Raw genomic sequence first — 16,162 nt, 5'->3', positions numbered from 1 at the left:
TTATTAAGGTTAATATGATCAGGAGGGGAATATCCTCCTGTGGGGTATAAAGTATGTGTCTGAGTTTCAATAAACAGTCATTGCTTTTGATTTTCCCTCACATCTTGTCTGTGTACGATGATTGGGGTAAAAAGGTCTGGTAGAAAGGTCTGCTCGGAACGGTTTGGAGGGCAGGAGGCACTCTTTGGCGGAAGGCAGGACCACCTTTAATGTTGATTGGACCCTGGGCAATTTTGCTCTCCACCTGCTCTGAGACATACAGTAAACTGATTTTAAGTCTAGCTGAGATTTTAAGTCTAGCTGATATTTATTGTATCAGATCAGGCAGTGATTGCGACTGGTTGCTAGAGGTTACAGCACACATTACAGGTCACTGATTAGTTGCTAGAGGTTACAGCACATGATTTCTTCTTGCTGATTGGTTGCTAGAGATTACTGTACAGTAATACTGCTCACTGGTTGCTAGAGGTTACAGCACATAATTTCTTCACTGCTGAGGGGCATGATATACATATGAATGGCGCCTTTACTTATATATGAATGCCACCGTTATTTACATATGAATGCCACCGATAATAACATGTAAACACTTAGGGCCAGTGTAACGAAACTCCAAATGGGACAGGGGTTAAATTCGTTCACGATATTCCATTCCACCCAAGACAGCTTATCGACACTCCAACCAACAGGACCCGATCCATCCCATTTCCCAGAATAAGACGAGACACAGCTCTGTGCTTTCTGGTTTCAAAATGAAGACATCTTTTAATGGTTCACTCTCAGCTTTTATACAGTTTTCAACAGGAACAATCAAACTCTCCACCCACACCCTGGGGGGCTTCAATACACCTTTAGATGGCTAATTGCTAAACATTCTAGACATCTCGGCGCCGGGCTATAATTATCATGACCTAATCACTGCACATTCCTTCATTAACAGAATTCAAACAAAACACCATCACACAATGATTTCTTCTCAAACCACATCTTTCGACAGACGTTCTGTCTCCGCATACAGCTTGACAGAAAGGTATTCACACCTCTGAGCATCAATAGGCTTTAAGCAGTGTTATCACACAATGAAAGGTCTTCCAGAAGCCTGACTCAATTAACAACTCACTAGCCAGGGCTAATCATAGAAATTAGTTACTATTGACTGGTTGGGTCACAATTAACAATTTGCAATATCTCCAATTGCAATATGAGCTATCGGTAATGTCCTGTAATTTAGGATATAATTTCTCAGTCACCCTATGGCCCTATCGGACATAAGGTGACCCTAGACATAAGACTCCTTGGTGACGCCGGTACAGGAGTACCCCTCATCCTTACAAAGTCTCTGTTTGTCCTGGGTCATTCCGTTACAGCCAGATTCTCAGAGATTTACGTTGGCGTATCAGTAGATACGCCGTCGTAAGTCCGAATCTGCGCCGTCGTAAATTTAAGCGTATTCTGGAAACCAGATACGCTTAAATTAGGCTAAGATACGAGCGGCGTAAGTCTCCTACGCCGTCGTATCTTAGGGTGCATATTTACGCTGGCCGCTAGGTGGTGCTTCCGTTGAGTTTGGCGTAGAATATGCAAATTACTAGATACGCCGATTCACGAACCTACGTGCGCCCGTCGCAATTAGTTACGCCGTTTACGTTAGAGATACGCCGGCGTAAAGATAAAGCTGGTCTCTAGGTGGCGCATCCCATGCAAAGTATGGACGTCGGAACAAGCGTATCTTTTTATGTCGTTTGCGTAAGTCGTACGCGAATAGGGCTGTGCGTAAATTACGTTCACGTCACAGGCATTGAGCCAACGTATCTTTGGCCGTAAATACGATGTGATACTGAGCATGCGCGCGCATGCTCCGTTCGTTCGGCCATGCATCTACATGGGGTCAAGCCTCATTTAAATACAACACGCCCCCTACAGCCTACTTTGAATTATGCGCGCTTACGCCGGCCCATTTACGCTACGCCGCCGTAACTTAGGAGGCAAGTGCTTTGTGAATACAGCACTTGCCTCTCTAAGTTGCGGCGGCGTAGCGTAAATACGGTAAGCTACGCCCGCGCAACGTAGATCGGCCGTACCTGAATCTAGGCCATGGTCTGCAGTTTAGTCATATGTACACAACAATAGGGCAGAGCTGGGCAGCATTAGTAGCAGCACTTCACACTGAGATATCAGGACACAGCAAAGGACTAAAACTTCAAGCGACAAGGGAATTTAAACTGGGATAGTTGGCAAGTAGGAGGCAGCTGCTTTGAGCCCCACAACAATGACAGGGCCCAGTGCAGCTGCCTCTTTTACCCTGCCTTAAAGACGCCCCTGGCAGAAGGAAGCACCTAATCGAGGTGCCAAGCGGTTTCCAGTCTTGGGAGGGGGGGTTTGGAGGAAACTGCACTACAAAAAGTAATTCTGGGAGATTGGGTTGAGGGGTGATGGGATGGGAGACTGGGTTGGGGGGTGATGCACTCAAATTCACCCACGCTCCTTAAAGTGTCATTAAGGAAATAAACAAATCAATCATTCTTGTACTGCGCAGCAAGTGTATTTATACTTATAAGTGCAAAAAAAAAAAAACATGAAAACATCACACATATTAGAACTATAGAGTGATTACACATACTGTATCTTCAGTTCCACATCCCAATGAATCGGTATAAACACTTTATTGTGAGTCTATCATTTTATTTTAAATGGTAGTAAACAGCTGAAAAAAAAACCCTGCAAGACAATGACATAATGTGCTAGTATGCATCGCATACTAGCACGTTATGAAATACTTACCTCAGAACAAAGCCCTTCCACTGAGAGGGCTGACATGTTCCCCCAGCCTTTCTTGCGGGTTTGTGGGCTCCGGTGCTGTGAGTGGCCAGAGCCGCGATGACCCTCGGTTCCGGAAAGAAACTTTGAAGGTCCGGCATGTTAAGCCAGACCTTCAGAGCGCACGTTTAGGAGATATTCATTTTACTTTTTATCAATACATTTTTTTATTTTTTTTTATCAATTTAAGGAGATATTCATTTTACCTACAGGTAAGCCTTACTATAGGTAAAAATAACAAAGTAGGGTTTACTACCACTTTAACTACTTCCCGCCCAGTCAATAGCAAATTGACGTCCGGGAAGTGGTTCTGTTATCCCGACTGGACGTCTATTGATGCGCAGCGTGGCAATCGGTGATGCGGGGTGTCAGTCTGACACCCTGCATCTCCGATCTCGGTAAAGAGCCTCCGGCGGAGGCTCTTTACCATGTGATCAGCCATGTCCAATCACGCCTGATCACGATGTAAACAGGAAGAGCCGTTGATCGGCTTTTCTTCACTCGCGTCTGACAGACGCGAGTAGAGGAGAGCCGATTGGCGGCTCTCCTGACAGGTGGGTTTTGCGCTGATTGTTTATCAGCGCAACCCCCCCCCCCCACAGATGCCCACACCGGACCACAAGGGAAGCCCCAAGCATGTCGATGGCCAGGTACATCCCCCATGGCCATCCACATATGCAAATTTATACCAAGTATGTGCCAATCATTGCCCACAAATGGGCACTGATTGGCACCATTTTGAAACACCTTAAATCTGTGATGCCCAGCAATGCCACCACGTCTTCTGGGGTCCCTCGGCGGCTGTCTCTGGTCCTTCCCGCAATTAGTAACCACAGTCATGTGAGAGAGCTCGCATGGTGGTCACTAATTGCAGGCGCGCTTCCATGATACAGCAAGCGGCCATAGCGGCTCGCTGTATCACTCGGCCCAGCCCCTCGGTGCGCTGCGTCACTGGATGTGATTGACAGCAGCGCCAGCCAATGGCTGCGCTGCTCTCAATCCCATCCGCTCTAGCCAATCAGCGGCCAGGCTGAGCGCCAAAGAGGATCTCGGGACCGAGCGCGGGACTTTCGAGGGGTCAGGTAAGTATAACGGGGGATCGGGGGGGCGGCATTATGCAATGTTTTTTTGTTTTTTCACCTTAATGCATAGATCGCATTAAGGTGAAAAAAAATGTCATTTACAACTCCTTTAAGCCTCATACACACAGTCAGATTTTCTGCAGACAAAGCGTAGGATCTTTGTCTGAAGGCCGTTGGCCAGGAACTTGTATTGCATACAATCGGCAAAGAATTGTTGGCCAACAAACGCAAAACTACGTGTTTTTTCAGCCACCCTTTGGGCAACTTCTGCTAATGTGGTATGGTGAGTATTGCTTCTGAGCATGCGTGCTTGTACTTTGGAGTTTTGTCCAACGCCTGTCATCACACAATTCCTGTCGGATAATCCGATCGTGTGTACGAGGCTTTAGGGTATGTCTTATAGTACCCTCCTGAAGAGAAAGGACCCCCCAGGACGCAAGACTTCTGATGGGGGTAAAAAACGCATTCAGGTCCACTTATCCAACAAGCTCAGCAGACCCTGCTCCTCTCATTACTAGGGAAAGCCAACCAATGAGTGCTCTCCTGAGAGACCCCCCACCAAGGCAGGAGAGGAAGGAACCTTGGCCCAGATTCAGGTACATTTGCGCGATATTTGCGGGGGAGCAGGGCAACGATTTTGCCCTGCGCCCCCGCAAATATTTTGTGCTGCCCTCGATTCACGGAGCAGTAGCTCCGTAAATTGCGAGGGCGCGCCGGCAAAATTGCCCGGCGTAAGCGCGTGCAATGTAAATGATCCCGCCGGGGGCGGGAATCATTTAAATTAGGCGCGCTCCCGCGCCGAGCGTACAGCGCATGCTCCGTCTGGAAACTTTCCCGACGTGCATTGCGGCAAATGACGTCGCAAGGACGTCATTTGCTTCAAAGTGAACGTGAATGGCGTCCAGCGCCATTCACGAATCACTTACGCAAACGACGTGAAATTCAAATTTCACGTCGCGGGAGCGGCGGCTATACTTTAGCATTGGCTGCCCCTACTATTAGAAGGGGCAGCCTTGCGCTAAAGTTGCCGTATGGAAACTCCGTACCTGGCTTGCGAAGGGCCCGCGCAAGTTTGTGAATCAGTGGTAGTATGCAATTTGCATACTACACACTTATCACAATGGGAGCGCCCCCTAGCGACCCACGCAAGAATGCAGCCTAAAATCTGCGTGGCATAAGAGCCTTATGCCGCGCAGATTTTAGGCTGCAGTCGGTGTAACGAGGTTCCTGAATCAGGAGCACTCGTTACACCGGAGCAAGTAAGCAATTGCGCCGTGTAACCTATGGTTACACGGGCGCAATTGCTTCTTGAATCTGGGCCCTTATGTCTACACATCTTCCACCTAGACTTCAGGTTTGGCCCGAAGACCCACTACCTTCGTTTCCTCTCACTTCCTGTTGTGACTATTAGGGTATTAGGGTTGCACTGATACCGATATCGGTGCCGATACTAAGCATTTGCATGAGTACAAATTCTCCAAAACCTGAAACGGATATGCTTGCGGTGGGATTTGAACCCATACAAGTGGGCTCAAATCACACTGCAAAGAATCGCAAGTGATTTGAACAGGAATGCGGTGCGATTCCTATCCGAATCACATGCGGTTTCAGAGGGCAATACAAGGCTGAATACAGGTACACAGCACACACCTACATGTATTGATATCATATGTGAAAGAAGGAAAAAGAAAAACATATCGGGGACTATAAAGGATAGAAGTACTGCACAGGACACTTTATGGTGACTTTTAATTTTATTGATTTAAAGCGGAGTTCCACCCAAAAATTGAACTTTTGCGTTAAGGGAAGGTGACCCCTTGATATGCCACATTTGTCATGTCATTTTTTTTGGGGGGGGGGGCAAACCCTCTTTTTAAAGGGTTTCACCTCCCACTTCCTCCCGGGGCACCGCGGCGCTGGAAGGAAGTTCACCTCTCCCCCCTTCCTCTTGGCAATTATCTGGGTCCCAGATGATTGCCCAGCCAGTCAGAGTGCTGCATCCACCTAGGTAAGTATGAATCTCAAAAACAAACTTCTCTTTTAACTGTTTTCTGATGTTTTGCTTTCTCGAGTTATTGTAGAAACGGGAGTAACCATTGCAACTAGCGCCCCCTAGTGTCACAGAAGGGTAAAGAGTAAAAGTGTTTTTGACATTTACTAAAGAAATACGCTGTCAGTGCAGCGTATATCTTTATTTACTAAAGTGCTCAGTGCGCCCAGGAGAGGGTACATTGAGCACTACTATAGACCTGGCGCACGGCATATTGAAATGTAAATAGCGGGGATTTGGGCGGGAGTTTATTAGGGGGGAGGTGGGGTGCTGCGGGGGAAGTGTAGTGACATGTGTTTGAATGTGTGTTGCGGGCCGAATTGAAATTGAAAGTAACTTTTGAAAACCGATCTCTGTACGCTTACACAGTACGCCTGAACCTCGGGAGGTTCATTTGCATACTGGGCATGCATACAGAGAAATTTCGGAGATTCCCGTGCGCCTTGTCAGTACTTCGAGAAAATCTTGGTAAATACCAAGCGGCGTAGTTGTAATTCCTGTGCATGACGCGGCGCACAGGAATCTCCAACCTGTTTTCAGCCTGCGCTGACCATGAAGGGGAACTCTGCGCCGAATTTCAAAGCAAAAACCGGCGCGAGTTCCCCTCCAGGTGCATACCAGGCTCTTAGGCTTGGTCTGGAACGTAAGGGGTTAGACCCGCGCCGAAAACCAGCGCGGGGTTCCCCCCAGATCCAGACCAAGCCCTCATCCCAAGCACGCAGTCTGGCCGGACAGGAATGGGGGTGGGGAACGAGCGAGCGCCCCCCCCCCCTCCTGAGCCGTACCAGACCGCATGCCCTCAACATGGGGGAGTGTGTGCTTTGAGGGAGGGGGGCACTGCCCCCGCACCCCAAAGCACTCTTGTCCCCATGTCGATAGGGACAAGAGCCTCTTCCCGACAACCCTTGCCGTTGGTTGTCGGGGTATGCGGGCAGGGGGTTATCGGAATCTGAGAGCCACCTTTAATAAGGGGGCCCCCAGATGCCGGCCCCCCACCCTATGTGAATGAGTATGGGGTACATCGTACCCCTACCCATTCACCTGGGGGAAAATGTAACGTAAAAAAAAACACACCACACAGATTTGTGAGAGCAACGGCCCTATGGAATAGTCTCCCTGTTTCTATCCGGTCTCTCCCCTCCATTATGGCCTTTCGTAAAAGGATAAAAACTTGGTTTTTTGAGGGAAAAGCAGGCTGAGTCACGTTAGTTTTCCCTGTTGTTCCTTGGTAGTTTGCTTTTTTTGTGCTCTCCTTTTTTCTTTTCCTTCTATTTTCTTTCCCTGACTTGATTTATCTATTTACAGGTATGTCTTCTGCGCTTAGACGCTTCCCTGACGGGTCAGTATTTGGCGCATTACAAATCCAATAAATCAATCAATCAATCAATCAATCAATCAGATTTATAAAATAATTTATTAGTCAGCTCCGGAGCCCCCCCCCCTTTCTTCTTTAAGCTCTTTTAGAAGGGGGGTGTCTTCTCTCCCGATTTTCTCTCTTCCGCCGGGACCCTGGGCTTCGCCGATTTCTGCCGGGGGAGGGCGCCATCCCTCGGTCTTATCCAGTGCCTTCCGCCGGGGCCCCCCAACCCCTTTAAGCTCTTTTACATTAGGGGGGGGCATCCGGACTTCGGCGACTTCTGCCGGGGGATGGAGCCTATCCCCCGGTCTTTCCGGTGCCTTCTGCCAGGGCTCCGGTCTTGTTCCTCGTCTTCTGCCGGGGGTGCGCCAAGCCCTCGGTCTTTTCTCTGCTGTCTTGGCGTTGCCTCTTCTGCCTGTCTCCCCCGCGGAGCCAGGGCTTTCTTTCCGCTTTCTTCTCTGTTCCCTCTTCTGCCTGTCTCCCCCGTGGAGCCAGGGCTTTCTTTCCGCTTTCTTCTCTGTTCCCTCTTCTGCCTGTCTCCTCCGGGGGACATGGCTTTCTTTCATGGCTTTCTTTCTGCTTTCTTCTCCCTTCTCTTCCATTCGATGTTGACACGAGGTCCCGCGCTGAAATGCAGTCTGAGCGGTGGGCATTGACTTATATAGGGCAATGCCACCATGTGACCTCAACCCATGTGACATCACATTCCGCGGACCAGTTTCAGCAGACATGTTCGGTCGTCTGTATGGGGCCTTAGTGAACAAACGGCATCATGAAGGCCAAGGAACACACCAGACAGGTCAGGGATAAAGTTGTGGAGAAGTTTAGTTAGGTTATAAAAAAATATCCCAAGCTTTGAACATCTCACGAAGCACTGCTCAATCCATCATCTGAAAATGGAAAGAGTATGGCACAACTGCAAACCTACCAAGACATGGCCGTCCACCTAAACTGGCAGGCCAGGCAAGTAGAGCATTAATCAGACAAGCAGCCAAGAGGCCCATGGTAACTCTGGAGGAGCTGCAGAGATCCACAGCTCAGGTGGAAGAATATATAGTATATAGTATACTATTGTGTACTCTACAAACCTGGCCTTTATGAAAGAGTGGCAAGAAGAAAGCCATTGTTGAAAGAAAGCCATAAAAAGTCCTGTTTCCAATTTGCGAGATGCCATGTGGGGGACACTGCAAACATGTGGAAGAAGGTGCTCTGGTCAGATGAGACCAAAATTGAACTTTTTGGCCTAAAAACAAACGCTGTGTGTGGCAGAAAACTAATATTGCATATCACCCTGAACACACCATCCCCACTGTGAAACATGGTGGTGACAGCATTATGTTGTGGGGATGATTTTCTTCAGCCAGGACAGGGAAGCTGGTCATAGTTGATGGGATGATGGATGGAGCCAAAGAAGAAAACCTGTTCGAGTCTGCAAAAGACTTGAGATTGGGGGCAGAGGTTCACCTTCCAACAGGACAACTAGCCTAAACAAACAGCCAGAGCTACAATGGAATGGTTTAGATCGGGGGTCTTCAAACTTTTCAAACAAAGGGACATTTTTTTTCCTTTAGGAGGGCCAGATTGTGCCCAGTGGGGGCAGAAAGTATCCAGGGCCTGGCATCAGTGAGAATAAAAATGGCCTCAGGGTTGGTGGTCAATAGGAGGAGGAGTAGTGTGCTTTATTACTAAGAGGAATAGTATCCTATCATTGGTATTGGTAGAAGAAAATAGTGCTCCATTGTTGGTGTCAGTGAGAGGAATAGGGCCTCATATTAGTGGGAGGAATAGTGGCCCAAGGGTCAGATAAAGGCTAGCCCTCGGGCCACAGTTTGGAGACCTCTGGTTTAGATCCAAGCATATTCATGTGTTAGAATGGCCCAGTCAAAGTCCAGACCTAAATCCAATGGAGAATCTGTGGCAAGACTTGAAAATTGCTTTTCACAGACGCTCTCCATCCAATCTGACAGAGCTTGAGCTATTTTGCAAAGAAAAATGGACAAAAATGTTATGGTTGTTGTGATGCATTTGCCTATATGTCTCAGTTTAATGCTCCCTGCTAGCCATGTCTGTAGAGGTAGAAAGGAATTTCATGTGTGATTCATTCCTCTGAGGCCTCGTACACACGACAGAGTTTCTCGGCAGAATTCACCGAGAAACTCGGTCAAAACCCGGATTCTGCCGAGAAACTCTGTCGTCTGTACAGTTTTGGCTCGATGGAGCCGCCGAGGAACTCGACGAGAAAATAGAGAACATGTTCTCTATTTTCTCGTTGTCCGCGTTGTTCTATGGGAGAAGGCGGCCCGCCGAGCTCCTCGGCGGCTTCATCCCAAAACTCGACGAGGAACTCGACGTGCCAAGCACGTCGAGTTCCTCTGTCGTGTGTACGGGGCCTGACAGGTTATTGAAGTGCTAATGTCCCCTCACTATTCTAAACGTTAATTGATCTATTGTGTTGTGTGAAGAAGATCTGTGTTTACCCTTAAAAGATGTGTATTGTATCATCAGGCTAAATGATTAGAGAAGTGGTATGTTAATTATTCTGATTGCTTCAGTGTGGTAATTAACTCCACTGATGTCTTTATCTAAAGAAATGTGTCTGCATGGTCGGCTCCGACTTGTCTCCTATAATCTGTATGGGAAACCCCACTGTGTGAGGGGGGGCGTTCCTAACAGGTTGTAACCACATATAAGCTGAGTTTTTGTGTCATTAAAGTCTCTTGTTCCAGCATTAAGCCTTGGCATGTGTGGCTTATTATGGCGATTCCAGGAGGGGATGTTCTTGTATGGGGAGAAGGGAATGCTTGACGGGGATATCATTTTAATACCGTCACAGTTGTAACGTGACAAAATGTGGACAATGTCAAGGGGTATGAATACTTTATCAAGGCACTGTATGTTATGGAAGCTTAGAGAACCATACATTCCTATGTTAATTCTAGTCACTGACTGTATGATATACTGTATAGCATTTGATTTTGACCATAGTCTCATAGTTTTTACAAGCAGAAGAGTAGGAATCATATGTAGTAATAAATAAGTGTGTAAGGAAAGTGCAGAGCTAATAAGTGAACAATATTACATTTGTGTGAAGAAATTAAATATATGAAGTGACATTAAACTCAATAATTAGATCACATATAAATGTCCATGGATGAAACAATGTGAAAAAAAAGTCCTGTAAAGATGAACGTCTAGAACGTGTAAAAGTCCATGAGTCGTGAAAAAGCCCACGATGAGTCCTGTCTAGAACGTGTAAAAGTCCAATAATTAGTGACAATTAATCAAATCAAAATTGTGCATCAAAATCTAGTGAAAAACGTTGATAGAAGATCCACCACCAATAGCACAAGTCTCTTACTAGAGAGATTGAACTCACGTAGGTGTACACCTATTGAGTCAATCTGGCTTTGTAATATGATGTACCAAAGATGATTCAGGCTCACTATACGAACACGGCCTCCAGAGGGGTGATTTAAGATGATGGATGTCAAACTGTAATCAAAACCAACTCTCGGTCAAACCATTCAAATAAACAGAAGAAGGAAAAGGAAGGCACATAGTGTAATTCCGTAAAATGTAGCAAAATATTTGTAGCATTACCCCCATTGGAGCTGCTGGATTTTTGGGCGGCGTGTTACCTCACGGCTCACGACCGCGCAATTGTCAGTTAAAGCGACGCGGTCCCGAATCGCAAAAAGTGCTCTGGTCTTTGGGCAGCAATATGGTCCGGAGGTTAAGTGGTTAAAGTGGAGTTCCACCCACAATTTCACTTTTTAAATATAAATACCCCTCTAATACACAAGCTTAATGTAGTCTAGTAAAGTTAGTCTGTAAACGAAGGTCTGTTTTGTTAGGTTGTTACAGAATTCAGATACTTTATAAAATAGAAATTGACTGGGGCCATCTTAAGTGTGTGCATCATGAAGCCAGACTGTATGACTTCCTGGATTTCAGCCTTGCAGATCTCGCACATGCTCAGTGCTGCACACGCAATGTAATAGGTTTCAGTCAAGTTTCCATAGCAACGGGAGTGTCAGACGAAGTTGCCGCCCCTTATGCAAACCTCTCCTGAAATAACCCATTAAAAGTTGATATGTGGAGGGGATAGGGATTGCCGATCGCTGAAAGTAAATGACATTAAAAGTTGATAATAAAAAACAATGACATCTGCCGTCGATCGCTGAAAGTAAATGACAATCAATGACATCGTGCATTAAAAGGTTCACAAGCGGGGGGGGGAGGGGGTGCCGTTGATCGCATATATATGACAATGACATCGCAATGACAACTTATAAAACTTCATGCCGCCGATCGCTGAAAGTAAATTACATTCAATGACATTGCCGATCGCCGAATATAAATGACACTGACATCGCACACTATAACTTGAGAAGCGGGTGGGCGCCGATCGCCCAACATACACTGCCATCGCACACTCTAACTTGAGAAGCGGGGGGGCGCGCCGATCGCCCAACATACACTGCCATCGCACACTATAACTTAAGAAGCCGATCGCCCAACATAAAAGACAGTAGACATGATGGGTGCCGCCGATTGCCCAACATACACTGCCATCGGACATAAACACTGAGAAGCAGGGGGGGGGTTCTGCCGATCGGCCATCATAGAAGACACTGAGGGGGAGTGCTGCAGAGAAAAGCGGGGGGGGGAACCGCCGATCAACCATCATAGAAGACACTGAGAAGGGGGGGAGGGGGTGTTTGCCGCCGATCGCCCATCATAGAAGACACTGAGAAGGGGGGCTGCCGATCAGCCATCAGAGAAGATACTGAGAAGCAGGGGACGATCGCCCAACATACACTGCCATCGCCGGACATAAAAAGATACTAACTAGGGGAGGGTGTCTGGCGGACATAAAAAATACTGAGAAGCGTGTGGGAGGGGGGGGGTGGGGGGGGGCGACGCGTGCCACCGATCGCTGGACATAAAAGTACTGAGAAGCGTGGGGGGGGGGGCAGAGTGTTCCGCCGATCGACATTAAAAAAAATACTAAGAGGGTGGGGTGGGGTTTTGGGTGACGCGATCGCGGGACTTTTAAAAAACTACTGAGATCTGAGAAGGGGGGGCGTTAGTGCCGTGAATCGCGGGACTTTTTAAAAAAATACAGAGAAGGGGGAGGGGGGCGTTAGTGCCGCGATTGCAGGACATTAAAAAAATCTGAGAAGGGGGGGGGGGCAGCGGCTGCCGCGAATTGCGGGACTTTTAAAAAAAAATACAGAGAACAGAGAAGGGGGAGGGGGGCGTTAGTGCCGCGATTGAGTGACATTAAAAGAAGGGGGGGTGTCGCGAATCGCGGTACTTTTAGAAAAATACTGAGGGGTTGCGTGTGCTACTGTGAAGTGGCTAGTGGAGCTTCACTCACTAGCGTCCGGCTCCATGGTAACAGGGAGGACAGGACATGAGCCGCCCCCTCTAGGAATGACTGGCCAATGAGAAAAACGGGAGGGCGTGGCTTAGGGAAATCGGCTGCCTTCTGGGATTCATGCCAAACATCTCCCAGGAGGCATTGCGGAGGGGGGAGGACGAGTTCAGGGCTCCGCCGCGGCGGGAGGAGAATTATAAACCTAATAAAACTGAGTTTTTTAAAAAAATATATACGCCAAATTCGTTTAAGGGTACTGAGCAGCAGGGGAGGGGGGTGCCGTTGATCGCATATATATGACAATGACAACTTATAAAATTTCATGCCGCCGATCGCTGAAAGTAAATTACATTAAATGACATTGCCGATCGCCGAATATAAATGACACTGACATCGCACACTATAACTTGAGAAGCGGGTGGGCACCGATCGCCCAACATACACTGCCATCGCACACTATAACTTGATAAGCGGGGGGGCGCCGATCGCCCAACATACACTGCCATCGCACACTATAACTTGAGAAGCGGGGGGGGCACCGATCGCCCAACATACACTGCCATCGCAAACTATAACTTGAGAAGCGGGTGGGCACCGATCGCCCAACATACACTGCCATCGCACACTCTAACTTGAGAAGCGGGGGGGCGCCGATCGCCCAACATACACTGGGCGATCGGCGGCACCCATCATACACTGCCATCGGACATAAACACTGAGAAGCGGGGGGGGGGACCGCCGATCAACCATCATAGAAGACACTGAGAAGGGGGGGAGGGGGGTGTTTGCCGCCGATCGCTGGACATTAAAAAAATACTGAGAGGGGGGTGGGGTTTTGGGTGCCGCGATCGCGGGACTTTTAAAAAACTACTGAGATCTGAGAAGGGGGGGGGCGTTAGTGCCGCGAATCGCGGGACTTTTAAAAAAAATACAGAGAACAGAGAAGGGGGAGGGGGCGTTAGTGCCGCGATTGAGTGACATTAAAAGAAGGGGGGGGGCCGCGAATCGCGGGACTTTTAGAAAAATACTGAGGGGTTGCGTGTGCTACTGTGAAGTGGCTAGTGGAGCTTCACTCACTAGCGTCCGGCTCCATGGTAACAGGGAGGACAGGACATGAGCCGCCCCCTCTAGGAATGACTGGCCAATGAGAAAAACGGGAGGGCGTGGCTTAGGGAAATCGGCTGCCTTCTAGGATTCATGCCAAACATCTCCCAGGAGGCTTTGCGGAGGGGGGAGGAGAGTTCAGGGAGAATTATAAACCTAATAAAACAGTGAGTTTTTTTTTTTTTATATATACGCCAAATTCGTTTAAGGGGACTGAGCAGCAGGGGATGAAGAGGAGTTGAAAAATAGGGTGGAACTCCACTTTAAGAAGCAAGAGATTTTAAAATTGAGAATTTTACAATTATATTGGAGACTAGAGAAAGGCTTAATACTAAAGTACAGATTGTGAGGGCAGAAAAACACTTTTTCTGAATAAAGCAGATCCTCTAGCCCTGGATAACAGGAAAGAATTCCCTATATATTTTGTGAGGAGAATGTGTAGGAATATAACATTTATTAAAAATGTATATAAAATACCCTGAGAACTTGATATCTTTTCCTAGTTAAAGCGGTGGTTCACCCTAAAAAAAAAGTTTCTAGCATGCCATCCAGCATACTAGCGCGAGCTACAGTATGCCTTTATTTATTTTTTTGCCGCCGTACAGTTTAATCCCGTAGTTACTTTTCAGAGTCCCCGCAGGGAATGGGCGTTCCTATGCAGAGGAAACGTGATTGACGGCCGGCTATGGCGCGCCACGCTTCCCGAAAATAGCCGGAGTAGGACTCGGCTCTTCACGGCGCTATACGGCGCCTGTGCACAGACATTGGAGCTGACTGCGCAGGCGCCGTGAAGAGCCAAGTCCTATTTCGGCAATTTTCGGGAAGCGTGACGTGCCATAGCCGGCCGTCAATCACGTTCCCTCTGCATAGGAACGCCCATTCCCCGCGGGGAGTCTGAAACTTAACTACGGGATTAAACTGTGAGTACGGCGCCAAAAAATAAAATAAAGGCATACTGTAGCTCGCGCTAGTATGCTGGATGGCATGCTAGAAAAAAAAAAAATTTTTAGGGTGAACCCCCGCTTTAAGAGGAATGTTTCATTACAGGATTTAATTGTATATCCTGTTCTTGGGGTGAAGCTAGAAGATCCCTGATGTCTCCATTGAGAGGATCTTGTTGTCACTACTGTCACATAAGGGGCTTGTCAGTACATACATATATACATGGTTAGGACACATGTTAATACATAAACACCTATTAACCATTTCAGCCCTGGACCATATTGCTGGTCAATGACGGGGCCACTTTTTGCGATTCAGCACTGCGTCCCTTTAACTGACAATTGCGCGGTCATGTGACGTGGCTCCCAAACAAAATTGGCGTCCTTTTTTTCCCACAAATAGAGCTTTCTTTTGGTGGTATTTGATCACCTCTGCATTTGTATTTTTTGCGCTATAAAAAACAAAAATAGAGCGACAATTTTGAAAAAAATGAAAAATTTTTACTTTTTGCTGTAATAAATATCCCCAAAAATATATCAAAAAACAATTTTTTTCCTCAGTTTAGGCCGATGCGTATTCTTCTACATATTTTTCTTAAAAAAAAATCGGAATAAGCGTTTATTGATTGGTTTGCGCAAAAGTTATAGTGTCTACAAAATAGGGGATAGTTTTATGGCATTTTTATTATTATTATTTTTTTACTAGTAATGGCGACGATCAGCGATTTTTATCGGTACTGCAAGCTTATGGCGGACACTTCGGACAATTTTGACACATTTTTGGGACCATTGGCATTTTTATAGCGATCATTGCTATAAAAATGCATTGATTACTATAAAAATGCAGGGAAGGTGATGTCACTAGGGGGCGAGGAAGGGGTTAATTATGTTCCCTGTGTGTGTTCTAACTGAAGGGGGAGTCGCCCCTATTGGCTGCAATGCGAAATGATGTATAGCTACGTGATTTCGCGCAGCCGAGCCGTCCTGCCGCCGTATAACTGCGGCGGCTGGTCGGCTAGTGGTTAAACATCCCTACACACACCAGAAGTGGAAGAAGTAGCCATAGAGCCCCTTCCAGCCTTACAAATGTGGCCTGTGCATCCAAGTGGTCATGAAAGGATTAAATAAAAGAGGAAGCAATTCAAATGTAAATATACCAATTTTTTATTGTGTGTTTTATGAAAGTATAATTATGGATCTATACACATTTTTTCCTTTTCCAACTATATATACTCTGAATAAACCAAGAGTCCTTTGGTAAAATCAATTGGCCAGAAGTGAAGATCTAGTGATCCTCTCGCCCATTTGCTGACACACTTTTGAACAAGAGATTCCAAGCCTGCCCACCACGGCAAGGTAGACTCTTCTAGGGCAGGACCTACACTAACTACACTAAGCTACCCTACTGGATGCTAGTCATCATTTTTC

Source organism: Rana temporaria, chromosome 4 (assembly GCF_905171775.1).
Source record: "Rana temporaria chromosome 4, aRanTem1.1, whole genome shotgun sequence".
Classification (NCBI taxonomy): Eukaryota; Metazoa; Chordata; class Amphibia; order Anura; family Ranidae; genus Rana; species Rana temporaria.
The sequence above is the reverse complement of the archived record's forward strand: the minus strand, read 5'-3'. Positions refer to the sequence as shown.